Below are 17,519 nucleotides of genomic sequence, written 5' to 3' on the forward strand. Positions count from 1 at the left end.
CGCGCAAAAATATCCCTGAATTAGTAGGCACCACCCATAGAAAACCCGAGTATCACGAAATGCGCAGAACGTATGCGCACTAACAATATTAGACACTGTCCTTAATGCCGGAAGCTACACACAGTCGACTCCCGATAACTCGAACCTTCAAGGGAAATTAAAAAAGGTTCAAGTTATCGGGAGTTCGAGTTATCGAGGGTAAAATTATATAGAGAATGCCCTGAAAGGAAAGGAAAATTGGTTCGAGTTAGCGCGACGTTCGACGAGTTAGCGAGGGTTCGAGTTATCGAGAGTCGATTGTATTTGAACGTAGCAAGGTTTTTGCTAACTTTGTAATACATATAAAAACGATTAATTTCTACCTTTTGGGTTCAAAATTCACTAAAACGTTCCACTGTTTCAACATTTTCTGATTAACAGTACCTCCAGGCATTCCTAGAGAGTCTTACCTTTCACGGCATGAAATTATAGGAATACAGTACACACTGTGAGTCAGTATACATAGTTGTACATGCAAGATAGCAAAAAGACCAGTATACCATATGCCAAGAAAATAGGAGGGTTTTATACACTTCAGTATCAGGATCCAGTAAACACAAGTCAAAACAAAATCAAAATTCACTATACTTAGACCCAAGACAATTAAACTTTAAGAATATTAGGTCTACAGTGATCATGAGTCATATTATTGCTATTATTATTATTATTATTATTATTATTAATTATAATAATAATAATAATAATAATAATAAATACAAAAATAGTGCTGTGTATGTGCAGCATAAACAAATCGTAATTATTTCAATGAAAACTTACTGTAAGGGGAGGGGAAGAAAAAAGCAACCTCGTTCTCAGGGTCTCTTCTCTTCCCGTCCCTTGGAGCTCCTGGGAATGAGGTTGAAGAACAAAAAGCAAGAAGAGGTGATTAAATACCCTCACTGCTTCGTACCATCTCTTTGCTTACAATTACTTCACGTCGCCTGTGAATAAAACTGTAATTTCTTTCCAATTTTTAGATTCCTTCCTGTAATGGGAAAGACTTTGACGAGTTGTGCCAAAGTCAGTTAAAGTAGTTAGGGCGTCGGATTTGAAATCCTGAGGTCTCGGGTTCAAGAACCGCTTTGATTGCTAGTAAGAGTTGTTTCTCGGTATCCTCGAGTTCAACTCCTCAGCCGCACTTGTTAATACCCAGCTGGTCGGCGTCCTTTCAGCTGGAATTCTTAACCATGTTATGTTGTATATGAAATGTTTTTTTTTTCTCTCTTTCTCCGGTTTGTTTCATTATCCCGGAAAAGACCCTCTAGGGGAGAGGATTAGCTAATGGACTACGATGTAAATTCGAGATTAAATAAAGTCTATGTATGCATATCGTACGTGGGATAATTAAGTATATTATTTTCTTATTCTTGTTTTGGACGGTGGAGTCCATTTGTTTTACAAAACAAAAGATGGCTAAACTCTATTCTGACAATGTAAGATTTTTCTGGCCATCTGTAGACTTGCAGATGCTCTGATTTCATTTTATGAAAACTGACATGATTTAGTTGAAATCTGTTTAGTCCAAAGAGTGTAATTTGTAATATGAGTCTGTTATTTTGGCTCTAAGATAAACATCAAAGTAAATGGCAAACAAAAGGGATATATAGGTCACTTGTTACTCAGATTATTATTCGGGTACCAGTTTGTGCATGGACGCTTTAATTCTGGGTACAAGGTGATGCACGCGTTCACCACTATGTGATTCGCCGTTGTTTTGCAAAGACAACGGAAACATAATTTGGTTTTATTCAAGTTTGTTGCTGTTTTACGTAAGTGTTTGCCCAGACTTGTGGTTTTACCAAAGCGAGGAGCAGGTTAACAACTCAAATCATCATTTTATCCGCAGACTCTCTTAATAATGTTTGAGCGCTTCTGGAAATCCACCTCACAAAAAATACAGGTTTGCCCTTGAATTTGTACTAAAATACCATTCTGAATTTGAATTTTCGGCACTGTGTAGTGTTTATCACCATATAAGTAATCACACATAGCCTCTTATTCATTGCCTTCTGAGACGTTACTCGGTAGAGCATAATCAAGACTTGATATTCCTTATTGGCTAATAAATTTAATTTTCAGTCACCTTTAAATCTTAATTTCCCTATAAAAATTCATCGATTCCCTTTTTTTCGTTTTACTAATATTTTTACACTACAAGACAACGGGAAATTTTCATGGAACCTCGTTTAAATGCTGAAGGGATATCAATGGTAATAAGCTATCATCTCATACCCAACGCTCATGGAATAATTGTTAAATTTACTAGGTACTGTTGGAAATAATCTGGAGGGTCAACTTTAATGGCCAATCATTCGCTGAGCACGCAGAATCTTATACGTTCTTGCATAAACACATGGAAAATTATTTGTTTTTGTTTTCAGTTAATGAACAATGAAAAATTCTCAGTTCAGCCAGCGAGAGTGAGCATTCTCTAAAGGTTATTTAAGGTGGTGGAGTAGGCCGACCTGCATCGTTTGCAACGTCTTACATGGTTGGTCAATTGAAAAAACAACAAGCCACAGCTGCAGGTTATAAGGGTCCAGTGAAAATAGAGCTTTTTAAAGGTGCAGGCCTACTAAATAGTTTTTGTTCAATGGAGGGTAAGAGCGCGCCTTTGAAAAACCCAAGGTCAGTTGGTGTTAGGGACATGTAACTAAGAATGACTACAGTCGACTCTCGATAACTCGAACCCTCGCTAACTCGAACCTCGCGCTACCTCGAACCAATTTTCCTTTCCTTTCAGGTCATTCTCTATATACAGTCGACTCTCGATAACTCGAACCCTCGCTAACTCGAACCTCGCGCTAACTCGAACCAATTTACCTTTCCTTTCAGGTCATTCTCTATGTGATTTTACCCTCGATAACTCGAACCTTTTTCAATTTCCCTTGAAGGTTCGAGTTATCGCGAGTCGACTGTAGTATCTATTGTAATTTCTCCTTTCGGTATCACCGCTGAATCAAACATTAAAGTCATGAGAATAAAGGAAATGATCATTAACTAAAGAAGCTCTCGATTGTTAAAAAAAATTCTCCTTGTCAGTGCCATAGGAAATGTATAGGGAACAGATTGGAGAATACGCATACTGATGTACGGGTTTAAAGGATTACCAAATCTTTACTTTTCAGAAAATTACACTGAGTTTATAAATGAATAGCGAGTGTTGATATCAACATTGTCGGCAAAGCGACACATCAGAAAATGGTGACTGACCATCTCAGTTTCTTTCATAAAAGGATTATTTGCCAATAAGTCCAATAATTATATACGCTAATTAACATTGAAAATACGCGTGTCTATATGATATAGAGACGCGTATTTTTAAATGTTGATTAGCGTTTATGTCAAAGCTAGTGAGTTTGTTTGGCAGTTTGATTCTTTTCTTTTCCTCGCATCGGTTCTAAAAAGACCAGGAGGGAGTCACTAAAAAGATGTATCAATCCTATTTATTCTTATGGCTTTCGGCAAGGGAACGAGAGTTGATGACAGCTTGAGCTATGGAGAGAACGAAGTAGCCTACTCTGACTCTGAGAGTCGATAAGGGCACAATCAGGAGAGTGTTACAGTCCTAACATATCTCCGAGGAGACCTCTCAGTATAAGCCCGGGGGTTTCTTGAGGTCTCCTCGCCACTTCTTACTTCTTCTTTTACTGTTATTATTCACTGTAAACTTATGTAAGATCTTAGTCTATTATTCACTGTAACTTTGTGTGAATGTATGTCGTGGTGAATAAAATAAAAAAAAAAGATTGCAGCGTACAAAAGCGGCTACCGAGAGAGAAAGAATTTAAATGACAACGTACAGGAGCCGGTTCCCGGTTAAACCAAGAATCGATTATAATGCTCGAGAGCACACTAGAGTCTAACCTACACTGGAGAATTATCGCTCAAAAGATCTTCTTCTTCGATCTTCTGTCAACTTTCTTGATCGTTAAATTCCCGTTTTATCCAGGTTAATTGAATAAAATACTGATTCAGTTTCTGTAACTGATTTGTCAGGCGGAAAAAAAAATGAAAGGAGTTATGGAAAGGAGTTGCCAGATGTCGCACTATCCTTGCCGACCAAGACATATCACTGGTAATGATGGAACTGACATGTGGAGGATAGAAAAGTAATCGAACTAGGGACTCGATTCAGGAACTAACCAGCATTCCCACACTTTTACCCTAAAAGGAAACTAAACTCACTTTTTTTTTTTTAATTTAAGCTTTAATATAGGAACTAATGCCTTTTAGTAAGTGCATCATTCTCCCACGTTCGGCTATTACGGTAAAATGACCGCTTGTTTAAATGGTTAGGACTCTTTGACATTACTGCAACAGTTTATTTTCACGTTAAAAAAGTTTTCTATTCCAAAGGAAAACTTAAGTTAAAACAAACTCCCTTTGTTTTTTTGTTTTGTTTTGTTTTTTTTTTGTAAGGATGCCCGTCTCTATTGTAGAGATATGTTTATAAAATTGCTTTCACACGCCAGACAGTGATTTCTGAAATTGAGAAAAGGAAAATTTTCTTTTTTGTCTGTTTGACCATACTATATAGCTGTGGCATCATTAGATAAACAATACAGGCTTTTTCATCAAATTCTGGTGTTTTCATGAAAATAATTAATTTTATACACACAACAGTATCAACACGGCTAATGCGACCGCAGTCATTGTGGAACTCCGACATGGCAAGAAACTGAATTTCAAGCGAAAAAATTAAGCGACAACCTTAATGAAAAGTTCCTGTTGGCCAAATCGTGTTCAAACGTTGCGCATAGCCCACATAGTAGGCCACTTACTGTAAATCTTTATTAGTAGTTCAAAATTGCGGGATTAAATTCAAAACGATATTCTACGAGCGAGCCATGAACAAAAGAGCAAGTAAAATCTAAAGTTTGGTTCCAATGCAAATGAAAACCCATGCGAAAGTAAAAGGCATCATGTTATAGATGGATGGTATGGATGCTCATTGATAAGGTATAGCCTAAGGCGAATGTTGCCTGATTTGCCAGCTTTTAGTTACCGTGAACTTTTCCAGAGGCCTAAACGCTTCCGTGTTTTTCTTTTTTTAGGTTTGTAGTGATCTTCACATGCAGGTGAAGCGGTAAATTGCTGAATATTTCTCAGTGTTTCCAATTAATACAATTTGACGTGCGTAATTGCCATTCGTTCGTTCAGCGAACACAATTTTGCGAAATTTAAAGTAAAGCTGGCTTCTTCAGAAACGTAAACAACTGTCAACTGTTATTAATAGTAATAACCTCCGCCGGGCAGTATAGGTCGTTTATACCTCTGTATATTTTTTAAAGTCGAGTGCTGAAGAGATTCGCTAGTGCGATATCATAGTAGTAACCTTATGTGAAGTCTTTGTTGTACTGTTTCACCCTGCAGCGTGCGTGATAAGACATTTATCTTCTTCTAGCTTCATTTCCGTGATTACACTTCATCATAATGGACATTGAACTTTGGATGATTTCTAAGCGCTGTTTTCACGAAGTTAGGGTAACCTTACCTATGCCGTTCGGAGAATCCATCGACTGTTCTTCTTTTTCTTACTTACTTTCTTACTTACACGATTGTTAACAAAAAAGTTACCATCAGATGAGATTGCGTCCTTGATTCTGTTGTAGCTCGTGGTATCTCATCTGGTATACTATGTCATTTTGTAATGAGATGAAGAAGCTATTAGGAGGCGTCAGTGCGCGTTTAACTGCTTTTTCTGTAACTAACTCGTTTATAATCATTTAATTCTCCTCTTTCTTACTAAATATATACTCTTTTCCAACCCGGCAAAAAATAACATATTGATAGATTTGTCAAAGGAGAACTTCTTAACCCTAAGTACTACTTATACCCGGTCCATTAAAGGACAACCGTTCGTCAAGGCTTTCCTACGGTGTTTTTATTCTGCTGTGCAAGATGGCTTTAATTTTTATTAAGTGTAAAAACACAATCTACGAAATTCTCACTTTACAAATGGTAACTATTGCATGATCGGCAGTACTTTAGTGCCATCGGTTTTAATAAGTTAAAACTTAAAGGGGTGTTTTTGTAAGAAATCTCAAGTGTGACTCAGGCATTAAGCGAAAGATTTTGACCAGCTAAGCTCCCATAATATGCATGTCCTGGTAATAGGCAAGGTAAAATCAGTGTAAAAATAAATCCAATTTGTCGTTTGTCACTCATGAAAGGGTCACCTATTTTTAGCGTCACTTTGCGTCAACGAAATGTTATAATTACTGTAATAGATGGCAAAGAAGTTCAAACATATTAAACTGCGGGATGGCAGGATGGAAATGGATTATTTTTAACTTAAAAAATTAAACAAAAAATTCAACTTCTTCCCATGTGCATTTGGAAAAATCGCGAAAAACTGATTATACTTTTTTTTCTTCCTTCGAAAAGTCTCTTCAAAGTTTGTTCCCGGTGTTCTGAATAAATATATACGCAATCTCGACAAAAATATAGGACTATCCTCGTGATTATATACCTTTACTTCAGACTGAGAAAACTTCTTCAAATTCAGTTCGCAGTGCCTTGTATCGCGTTGATGTCTCATTTTTGTGACTGTAAATTGTATTGAGCGTCGCTTGTCGGTCCTAATTAACTTCAGACTTTGCCACGCTCATTACTAGAGAGGCTAGAACGAAAACCAAACATTAGGGCGACTGCTTGCTAGCTAGCAGACAAAGAGATACTGATCAGTCGGCCCAGCTTGCTTGTTTTCTAGCGAAGTCAACTGGCGCATATTATTTGCTAAAACGCCTGACCAGTTATACCTGAAGTTTCAAGACCGTTTTCAACATATCCCTTAGCTAGCGTCAACGAAAAATATTTCGACAACACTAGGCTGTCGGATATGGATGTGATTTAGCTGTTGGTATATTCATTTGTCACAAATATCAGCTTTGTTCAGCTTTACCTGAAGTTTACAAACCATTATGACTCTAAGATTAGCGATAGTATCGTTTATGTCATCTATAAATGAGGTAAATACAATTTTGTCGAATCTTATTCTAATTCTAATCATCTGTCAGCAGACGCCCGTGTCTAGAATAAAAATTAAGAAATCACGTAGACAAATCATAAAATTAATTACCAAGCGAAAACCACTAAGACAAAGAAATCATTTACAGATAATTTTACTCTCGTCCTTTTTTTTAAGTTTCTGGATCTCGCCATCCGTTCGGTCCATGAACTTTATCAAAAAAAAAAAGGAACTCGCTCAATATTTCCCAATACGGACCTCACGGTAGTTCAATAACATATCTTTATGAAATTGTCCCTTAAGGGCGAATACGGCGTTCATATCAGATCCTCATCAAAGTGTATGCCTTTGGTTTATGACAGCTCTACTTATATGCGACCATCTCTCTTACTGAAATGCTAAAAACCCTCAATCGTCAACCCGTGTTACGAGACGAGGTTAAAATTATGATCGCCGCTATGCATGCACTTCTCCTAACAACATGGTGCTTGAAAAATAGCACCAACGATTAATACAAGTTGGCTGATGGTTAAACTTTCGATAACATAAAAAAGAGTTGTCCAAGTGGTAACATATATAGGGGTGCGTTCGATTGACCCTATTCCGGAATAGGAATACATACAGTGGAGACAAGATATCCCTCATAAGAGGTTTTTGGAGTTACTGGAGTATGTGTGAGCGAAAGTTTGCAGAAACGTCTTCCCAAATTTACTTAAAAAGAGGATTCTAACAGCTATATTCCGCTTATTCTTATTCCGGAATACGGTCAGTCAATCTAACGCAACCTAAGAGTTATATCCTTAAAAGCCAAGAGGCAAAAAGCTGAAATCTCTGATGCACAAACGAAAGAAAAAACATGTGAGTTACAATTAACTAAAACCACCAATGTTGTTTCCGAAATAAATACATTTAACAAGGGCTTTTCCTCTACTTTGTTTGAAGCAGATTCGTTGAAAAGGAAATTTAAACACGTAGACCGACCGTTGTAAAAAATGAACTTCTCGAAAAAAACAATTGTCGCTTATCTAGAAGAAACTGTCTTCACCAAAGGCCATTTTCAAGCTCACTTTTTTTTTCTTTCATGTCCGTTTAGCTTGGGATCAAAATTCATGTACAAGCTGTACGTGTCATCAGATTTTCTAAGTAGAAGCGCTATATTTGGTTTAATGACACAAATGTGATTGTTTAGAGAATAAATTTGCCTTAATAAACGGAAATGGAATATATTTAAAGACCAAATACTCATTTGCGGAATGAAAACGTTTTGTTTTACAGCTGTCTGATATGGGATGCCTACTTTCCTAAAAAATTTTCCATTTTACAATAAAACTGCCATCAAATAAACTCAGATTTTGTAACCGATCTTTCCCATACAAGTTCATTAAGGTACATTTCAATAATTAGAGTAGTAGAGTACAATTTAACCTAATTTTACTGACTGGGACGTGACAAAAAAACGTCAGTCAGTCGAATATAATCCATCTTCCGCATTCTATTTATGCGCCAGGAAGGTCTAAGAGTCTCATTCCGTACCGCAAATGCGATATTAAGTGGGGGGAAAATAACGAGGTGGAAATTTAGAAAAAACAACTTATGATTTGTCTTTTGTTCCTTAATTAATTCTCTCACATTATCATTAAGGAAGTGTTTTTTATCTCGACTGAAGACGCCACGCTCTCGTATACACGGACAAGCTATTACAGCTTTGGCCAAACAAAAAGTATAAAAGGAGACGTCTCACACCAGGAGGTCATCGCATTTATTTCCCAACTTTGTGGCTTTGAGCAAGACGCCGACGAAAACATTTCCTAAAAGTAACGTTACATTATCTATCTTAAAGAAAATGAGTAGGGGATTCACATATATTCTTTTGGCCATTGTGCTTTTGTCTCTCGTATCTTCGAGCAGCGCATTTACGGCAGGATCAAGAAGGCCAGATTTCCGAACGGGAAAACGCAGTTGGGCAGATGCACTAAAATTAGCCGACGATAAACAGGTATGTGGCCCAACGGTTCAATCAGTTCGCGTGGAAATTCCCCCAAAAATGAGGTATAACCCCACATTTTGCAAATATAATATTAATCATCTTTAAAAAGAAAACCTCTAATTTGACACAAATTCCCCCCAAAATGAGGTATAACCCCCGCATTTTGTAAATATAATACTAATGATCTTTAAAAAGAAAACCTCTAATTTGACACAAAATGCCATACATTCTAAGTGATGTATTTTAAAGCATTTTAGAATCATGATTGCTGCTTAAATAGATTTGCGTGGTTACCATAAATTTTCTTTCTGGATTCCAGAAACACTTGCTAAGATCTTATTTTCTCGCACAGTCATAAAAAAGTAAAAATTTCGTTGTATTAGGAGGCATCGACCTTAAGGCGGGTCTTTTTTTTTTCTTCTGTCTGGCTGGCCGTCTGCCAGTTTCAAACTCCGGAAAATCTTTTTTGCCTGAAAAGTATTCTTTTACTCCTTTCCTTTCGAGCGGTAGTTTTTTTGGTCCAAACTATAGACCAATATAGTTTTTGAAACTATTAAAACTTACGCTTTTAATGTTTACATTTAAAAATCGTTAAGAATTTAATTACTCTGCAATTAACCGTGTGTTCTGGTAGCATAATATTTCGCGCCATGAACGGTTCCGAACGTTTTACGGTACGTGCCAATTATAGTAAACATCTGTTAGTTAATTCAGGCTACACTGCAAGCAGTCCTTTGTAACTTTTTCTCGGGAATTAACATCTGTTAGTTGATTTACACTACACTGCAAGCAGTCCCTTGTCACTTTTTCCCGGTACGTGCCGAGTATAGTAAACATCTGTGAGTTGATTCAGACTACACTGCAAGCAGTTCCTTGTTTGATTTGATGACTTACATCGAAGCGAGCGAGCTAATAACGCCAACAGGCGAAGGAGGAACACAAGCTTGACGAGACTGGATTGACTAAACCAGCAAGGAGCCGGATCCTTTTCGTACGTGGCGCTCCCTGCTGGCTTGCTCGCTCCATTCCCTTCGAGTTTGTTTTGCCCTTCCTCTTGCACGTATGATGAGTCAGAATTATTTCTCACCACTATTCTAGAGAGGAACTGATTATAGTCTAATTTAATTGACATCGAATTTCGGATAATTCTTCGCTACTTCAGGCGGTAAAGGAATCGTAAATGCCAACAGAAATCTGGTGTCAATCTTGAAGCACGCAAAAGAGAAAGAAAATGACCACTGGTAATAACATACAGTGAAACTAAATTTGGCAAACTCCAGTCTCGCTGAAGTATAATATTAATTTTCGTTACTTTTTACACCAACGTAACCATGTGAAGAGACCTAGTCCTTTTACATCCGTGAATATCTGGCACTACCGGTGCAGTGCTATCGCAAGTTATGAATTTCACTCTCTTGTGAGCTGTGATTATAATAGCAGGTTATTTTAACATGACCCGTAATTACTGTAGTTACTGTCCCCATCCTAGCAAACCGATTAAATCGATTATGAAATGCATAATAACCAATAAGACGCTTTGTCAATCAAACATATGAACCAATGAGAACTTGAAGAAAATACGTCAAGCAAATGGTTACGATCAAAACAAGAGAGAGCAAGTTACGATGATTTGAGATGGTCCTATAAAATTAGAAATTTTGAGATGATTTTTTTACACAGCTTGATCAGGAAGTTTTTCAGTTAAAGGCGAAGTGTTACGGAGATTTAGTGTCATTTTAAAAACTCACAAAACTTTTTCCTATTAACAGGAACCTAAACATATAATGGTCCAGTTTTGTTATTAATTACTACTCAGCGTACTAAAACTGTAAACGAGTGTTGCTGGCCAAAAAAGGACTGGGTTGGAATCTATTGCAACTTGAAATTTGTTTTTAGTTCTCGCACAAGTTAGCGCAAAATACACTAGGACAGATCATGAATTGTTCCATTCAAACTAAGTGAAGGTAGTATTGTTGCACTATTTTCACCAAAAAAAGATCAAAATCCCAGTGACAATCAATAGTACAACTGTATGGATTCATCGCTTGATTGTCAGCTTTCGATTTTCGTTCATTGAACTTACGTATTTTCATATCTCATTCTTTAGCCAGATACACTGAAGGCATTATGTCAAAAGGTGTATCCATGTGAGGAGGAATACAGACGAGAAAGCCTTACAAGTACAATTCAACGACTGGCAAAAGATGAGGAATAGTGATCGATCGATGAATCATCACCTACAAAACTAGAATTCATGACTATTTTACATCATATAAAATAAGAGCTTATATTTCAACAGATTTATATGTTTGTAAGTGGAACGTTAAAACTTTTAAATTAAAATTGTAACTAACATAAAATTTTTGTAATTGGGTAGAGAATAATAAGCATTCCTGAGATCAATTGACGCATGAAGCAGTTAAATGTCATTGAATTAAACTAACCACTCTGTTAATGCCCTCCACTTTAAAGTGGTGATATTCAACAATTTCATTAACTGTCTTCAAATTCAAGATGAGGTCTGTGTGTGCCATCCTTTTCGGTCTGGGCCCAGTTGTTCAAAGCCCGATTAAACTAATCCTGGATTATAGTGAACTTTGATTCGAGATTAATTAGTAGTCAATAAAGATTTTTCCAAAATATTTTTGTCCCTTAGTTTAGATTTGGAGCAGTTTCTCTATCATAAGCTTATAGCTATCCTTTTAAGGATAAAATTGAATTAAAAAATCCATGATTTTCAAAGAGCGAGCGTTAATCGGCTTTCGAACAACCAGGCCCTGATGAATATTGGGGTTACAAATTCTCCATCACAGGGAGTAGTCTTTTCAATTATCCATTTGTTTGTAACATTTAAGTTTCATGATCAATAATAGCCTCCTCTACCGAATTCACTTATGTTATTCTTGAGCCGTGCTGATGATTCACAGCGGGAGACATGTCATTTGCAAACTCTATGTGGCTATAAAGCACTGTGTCTAAAAATAGATTTGTCTGAGGTAATTTCTTGCCATTTGGTCAAGACATGCAAGTCTCCCAGCCTTAAATTCACCAACAGGTACAAAATGAGAACAGTCCTTTTCAAAACAAATGGTGAGGTCCCTAAACTTTGTCGGTTCGTGCGCATCCTCATAACTGTCTTGGTGTACTGCATCTGTTTGTCTTTTTCCCCTTTCTGATTCTTTTGACTGTCGTTAGTTATGGCGATAGGGGCGATTAACTGAAAAATTAAGGCCCCTGAGAGGATGGGTTGTATGAAGCTCGAGATCGTCCATGTATCAGCCCTCTTCCTCTACCGAGCGGTAACGGCCAGCACAACCGTAACCTTTTGACCTCTGGTTCTGTTTCTGACCCATATCCTTCTTGATTACCTAGTTGGTTTTATCAATCCCATCGAGTCTTTTGGAGGTGTTTCCTCAAAATAGAAAATCATTTATCGGTACAGATGGTGAGAACAGAGACAAATAATTTACGTAAATTTCTTTCACAGTTTGCGTAACATTTGATGCTTGCCAGATCTTATCAGATCATCAACGTCATTTGTCACTGTCTGAAAGGTGGACGACTCAGGCACTTGGTCATTTCTCACAGGCTCCCATGTCCCTGAAATTTTGGATTTTAATTCTTAATTGTGATCAAGACAATTCCTTTGACAAGCCCAATTTGGGCAAAGGATCGTAATCGGTTCCATTAATGAGTTCGTCGGCTTGGGTTGACAACTAGCTGGGCGAAGTATTTTGCCAATAATTCCCTTAGTTTTTACCTCATCGGCTTCTTGGATTTAATATGAGATTATTAACCATCTCGGCGGCAAGTTTCTCATTGACACAGCCGTCCAGTTTTTCCTTCATGTTCAACTTCTCCGCGATGGCAGACAGCACGTTGTCATTTACACATTTCGTGGTTGTGGAAGGATCCGGACTTACTTTGTGTCAACACTCCAAGAGCCTCCTTTTTATCTGCCTTGGATTTGTTCGAGCCGTGATTTATGTCAAACATTGTCCCATCTGATTTACCAGCGATCGAAGTAGGTCTTTTGGCTCGCGGTGGTTTATCCTCGTCATGCTTAGAAGTATATATGTACTGCCCGGCCCTTGACAACGTTCGACTTATCCTCCTCGACAGACCACGAGTTGGTGATAACATTTTGGAGTTGAGTGAAATTTTATTTTCTACCATCGTTGCAGATTAGAGTCAGTAATCATTGACCCAAATTTTACCATCTCACTCGAGCTGTCTTTTTTTACCAGGGGATTGGCAAGTACTAGAGCTGGGACTCGGCGAGGTACGTACAATTCTTGCCTTTTTCCGCCATTACTGTTTGGGCTCCTTGTTGCATCCTTCACGCCACTAGAGCCATCCTCTGCTACTGGTGCTTTGTTGTGGTGGTTGCTACAAGCCCTTTCTTTGATTTCCCGTTTGGTAGTCAGATTTTCGCACTAGCCGCAACGACAGGCTTGCGTACTCGGCTGAAGTCTCGCAGGTCTGCCATGATCTCTATGTGTGAATGCCACGGAACAAACGCAACATATTCTGTTATGGTGGTATCTGACGTAACCTCCATCTAATCAATCATACCAAAACAACCGTCCAAAATGGGTGTCATTTTGTTTCGTATCTGGCGTACATTATTGGTGCCAAGTTTGGGCAGCATCACTCCAATATTTCCCGAGATATCCTTGATTTTGTCATTTATCTTTTGAAATAAGTTTTTGAACAAAATTGGATATCTCTCGAACGAGGGAAGATATTTCAGAAACGAAAAAACTGATTATTCCTCAGTTTAATATGCCTTTCAAACAAGCATAAGTTATTTTTTACTTTATAGGTACTAAGAACCCACATTTTGACTATACAAGGTCGTGAGGAACAGCTAATCCCATGAGATATTTACAAAATCAAACTATTTTTCCTGTTTTGGGCGTGTGGTGATCTTCACATGCAGATGAGGCGGTAAATCCCTGAATATTTCTCAGTGTTTACAATAAATACAGTTCAACGTGCGTAATTAGTGTACGTTCAGCGAACAAAATTTTAAGAAAAGTAAACATGGCTGGTCTCTGACAACTTAAAATTTTAAGAAAAGTAAAGCTGGTCTCTGACAACTGTCTTATGACAACTGTTATTAATAGTAATAGTCTGCGCGGGATAGATCCGTATATTTTTAAATTCGCGTGCTGAAGATATCCAATCCTTATCATAGTAGTATGCTTGTGGTTTTTGATAGTTCTACTTATGTTTGACCATAATATGTTAATGAAATGCGAAAAGTTCTCAATAATCAACTTTGTTGTGTGACGAGGTTAAAATTATTATCGCCGCTATGTGTGCACTTCCCCTAAAAAAAATTATGTCTAAAAATAGTGCCGACGATAAGTTCGCTGATGGTTGAACTTTCGATAACAAAAAGAAAAATTTCTCCAAATTGGTTATCATGAAAGAGTTTTATCCTTAAAACAAGAAGACAAAGTTAAAATCTCAGATGCGTAAAGAGAAAAAATTGCTTCCGAAATAAACAAAAAGGGCTTACGTTTGAGCCGTTTTTCTAAGTTTGGAGAATATATTTGTTGTAATAAACGGAATTGGAATATGAAAGACCAAAATACTCATGATCATTTGTGGAATAAAACGTTTTGTTTTACAGCCGTGTGGTGTGGTCTCTATAAATGTTTTATTTTACAATAAAACTGTTGCTGTAAGGACGTTCTTGTCGACTTGCTTGATCGCTGATTTCCCGTATTATCCAGATTAATTGAGTAAAATATTCATTCAGTATCTGTATCTGTCAGGCGGAAAAAATGAAAGGAGTTTCGCTTAATAAATTTAACAATCCATAGCTGTTATGAATCAGACTGTTATGGAACTGACATGTGGAGAATAGGAAAGTCGAAATTGGAACTCGATTCAGGAACTAATCAGCATTCTTACACTTTTACCCCAAAAGAAAACTAAAAACACTCAGTTTTAAATTTAAGCTTAAATATAACAGCTAACGAAAAACGTTTTGGTAAGTAGTATTAACAGTTATAGTTAGTGTATTGTACGGAAATGCTTATTTTACACAGACAATGATTTCTAAAATTGAGAAAAGGAGCATAAAGAAAATTTTCTCCAAAATTGGTCATGAAAGAGTTGTATCCTTAAAGTAAGAGGAAAAAGTTAAAAATCTCAGAAGCGCAAAGGGAAAAATATGCTTCCGAAATAAACACATTTAAAGGGCTTTGACAAACTTTGTTTGAAACCGACGCAGTGAAACAAAATGTAAACTAGCTCCACTAAAAAGTAGGTGGTGGTCAACTAGATAGCCTTTGCTACTTTGACCACCACACACATTTTATAATTTGTACTGTATTTATTTTTATCTTGTAATCATCTGTTGTCATACGTTTCTTTCTATGTTAATGTTGTGCAAATAGTGTAAAATAAATGAACCATGAACCGACGTAAAAAAATAACTCGCTCGAAAAGCCAATTAGAGCTTGTGCAAAAGGGACTACCTACCCCAAAGTTTTTGTTTAACCCTTTAAATCCTAGGTGTGTGGTATTTTTTTCAATGACTTTTTGGCAATAAATAGTCTGAGCCACTTAATTTCTCCATAAATGGAGATGAAATAAAAATATCTGCGGTCTTAAGAAACTGTGGGCTCAGGCTAAATTGTCACGTGATGCAAGTGACGGTTGTTGTTTGTTTCGAGCGAGTGCACGAGCACGAATCTGGTAAAATCATCGCTTTATAAGTGTTTTTCGAGCCATTTTCCTCTGCAGAAACCCCCATTCTGGCATCATCAAGCTGGAATGTGGGTAGAGGCAATCCTCTGAAAGAAAACAGAGGTGAGAGGTGATTTCATGCTGACTGAGTCGCCAAACATGCTGTGTAGCAGACATGGAGGCCCACGAGTGAAGTTGCCTCTCTGGCCGTTTTGTGGATGGATTCCAGGACCTGCCAAGGCTATTTGGGCGAGTTTGGAGTAGTAAAATATTCAATGGATTCGAAATTTTGCTGGTGGTACTGGGTGGCTCGACACTTATAAAAAAACTATGAAATGGAAAGAGCAGGAGTTCTACGCTCGCGCTATGGCTGAATTACCCAGAATTCTCTTCGGGCGTAAACGAGGCAACGTGAGATACGCAAGACTGGGTCTGATAAAATGGCTGAAGTATAGCCCTCGGAAAGCGTTGAGAGGAAAACTTCCAGTCAGATACCAAGGTCTGACCTTGAGGTTTGCTGTAAATATAGACTTTTCAATTTTGAACAAATTATTTGGATTAAAATTGACGATAAATAAGTGTAATTTTTGATGTTATTATTTGGCTGAACAATTGGCATTTAGGACTTTGTTGCCAAACGAACGGTGATATGCAGCGAAAATCGGGAGGCGTAGTCGATTTGCTGGGTTTGATGATGGAAATATACATCAGCTGGTGTCATTCACACATTATCATGACGTTGTAGCTTAAGTTAAACAAGAAGCAATTCATAGAAGCCAGAACGGTGTTTTCGACGCATATATGCGTTGTTAGTATGCGAAGGGTTAATATCTCTTTGGCGTGGGATACGTACGTTTCACCAGTTTTTCTAAATTTGGATGATAAATTTGCTGTAATAAACGGAAATGAAATATATACGAAAGACCAAAATACTCGTCATCATTTGTGGAATAAAGACGTTTTGTTTTACAGCCGGCTGATTTTGGACGCCTATTCTCTATAAAATTTTACAATAAAACTACTCCCAAATAAACTCAGATTTTTCTACCCTGCTTTCTCATACAAGTACTATAAGGTACATTTAAATAATAAGAGCAGTTAACTAGCATTTTAAGTAATTTTACCAACTGGGACGTCATTCATGATCAGTCGAATATAATCCACCCTCCGTCGACACAGCGGCAAAATGAGTGCGCATGCTCGTCACGCGTGAGCAATCTTACGCCGAAATGGCGGCATTTTTAAAATTCCCACTGTCTTTTTTTTTTTTTTTCGTTTCGCGGGTATAAGCCTAAATCAATATAGATAAGGTTGCCGCTTTCAGAAAAGGTTCCTTCGAACTTCCTCCATCACATATCGTATTCAAACAAAAACATATTGTGGTAACAAGTGTGAATTTGGCGATTGAAGTGCAGCATTCGTAATCGACTCTCGCTCAAATCACAAATCTGCGGAGCATGCGCACTCATTTTGCCGCTGTGTCCCCTCCGTCTATTTACGTAGTGTTTAAAATGCAAGCAGCAGTGTTTTATCGGGATTTAAAACCACGAGGAGCAGCCGAGTGGTTTTAGATCACAAATTTGACTTTCTTGGTCATGTGGTGATACAATCTTACCGGTGTCGTGTTGCTTTTCATCGTTTAATGCCGGTTCTTGTCTCTCTTGCTTCTTTTCTGAATTACGAAGAGTACAAAGGAACCAACTTACACATCCCATCGGTCTTCACGAATACTAAAGCAGCCACTCCCTCGATTATTTTCCAAACCCAAATCGGCTCCACACCGGTGCTGAATCACATAAACTCTTTTGAATGTCA

The 17,519-nt window shown here is 37.5% G+C and overlaps 1 long non-coding RNA gene across 1 annotated transcript; it reads left to right on the forward strand.

The window, feature by feature from the left end:
* The first annotated feature begins 8,706 nt into the window (after positions 1 to 8,706).
* LOC146453074 (uncharacterized) lies at positions 8,707 to 11,479 on the forward strand. The gene is made up of 2 exons (XR_014859584.1): positions 8,707 to 9,008; positions 11,107 to 11,479. It is a non-coding gene; the product is annotated as an uncharacterized LOC146453074 (long non-coding RNA).
* The last annotated feature ends 6,040 nt before the right edge of the window (positions 11,480 to 17,519 follow it).

Source organism: Pavona decussata, unplaced genomic scaffold (genome assembly GCF_977016875.1).
Source record: "Pavona decussata unplaced genomic scaffold, jaPavDecu1.1 SCAFFOLD_353, whole genome shotgun sequence".
Taxonomy (NCBI): Eukaryota; Metazoa; Cnidaria; class Anthozoa; order Scleractinia; family Agariciidae; genus Pavona; species Pavona decussata.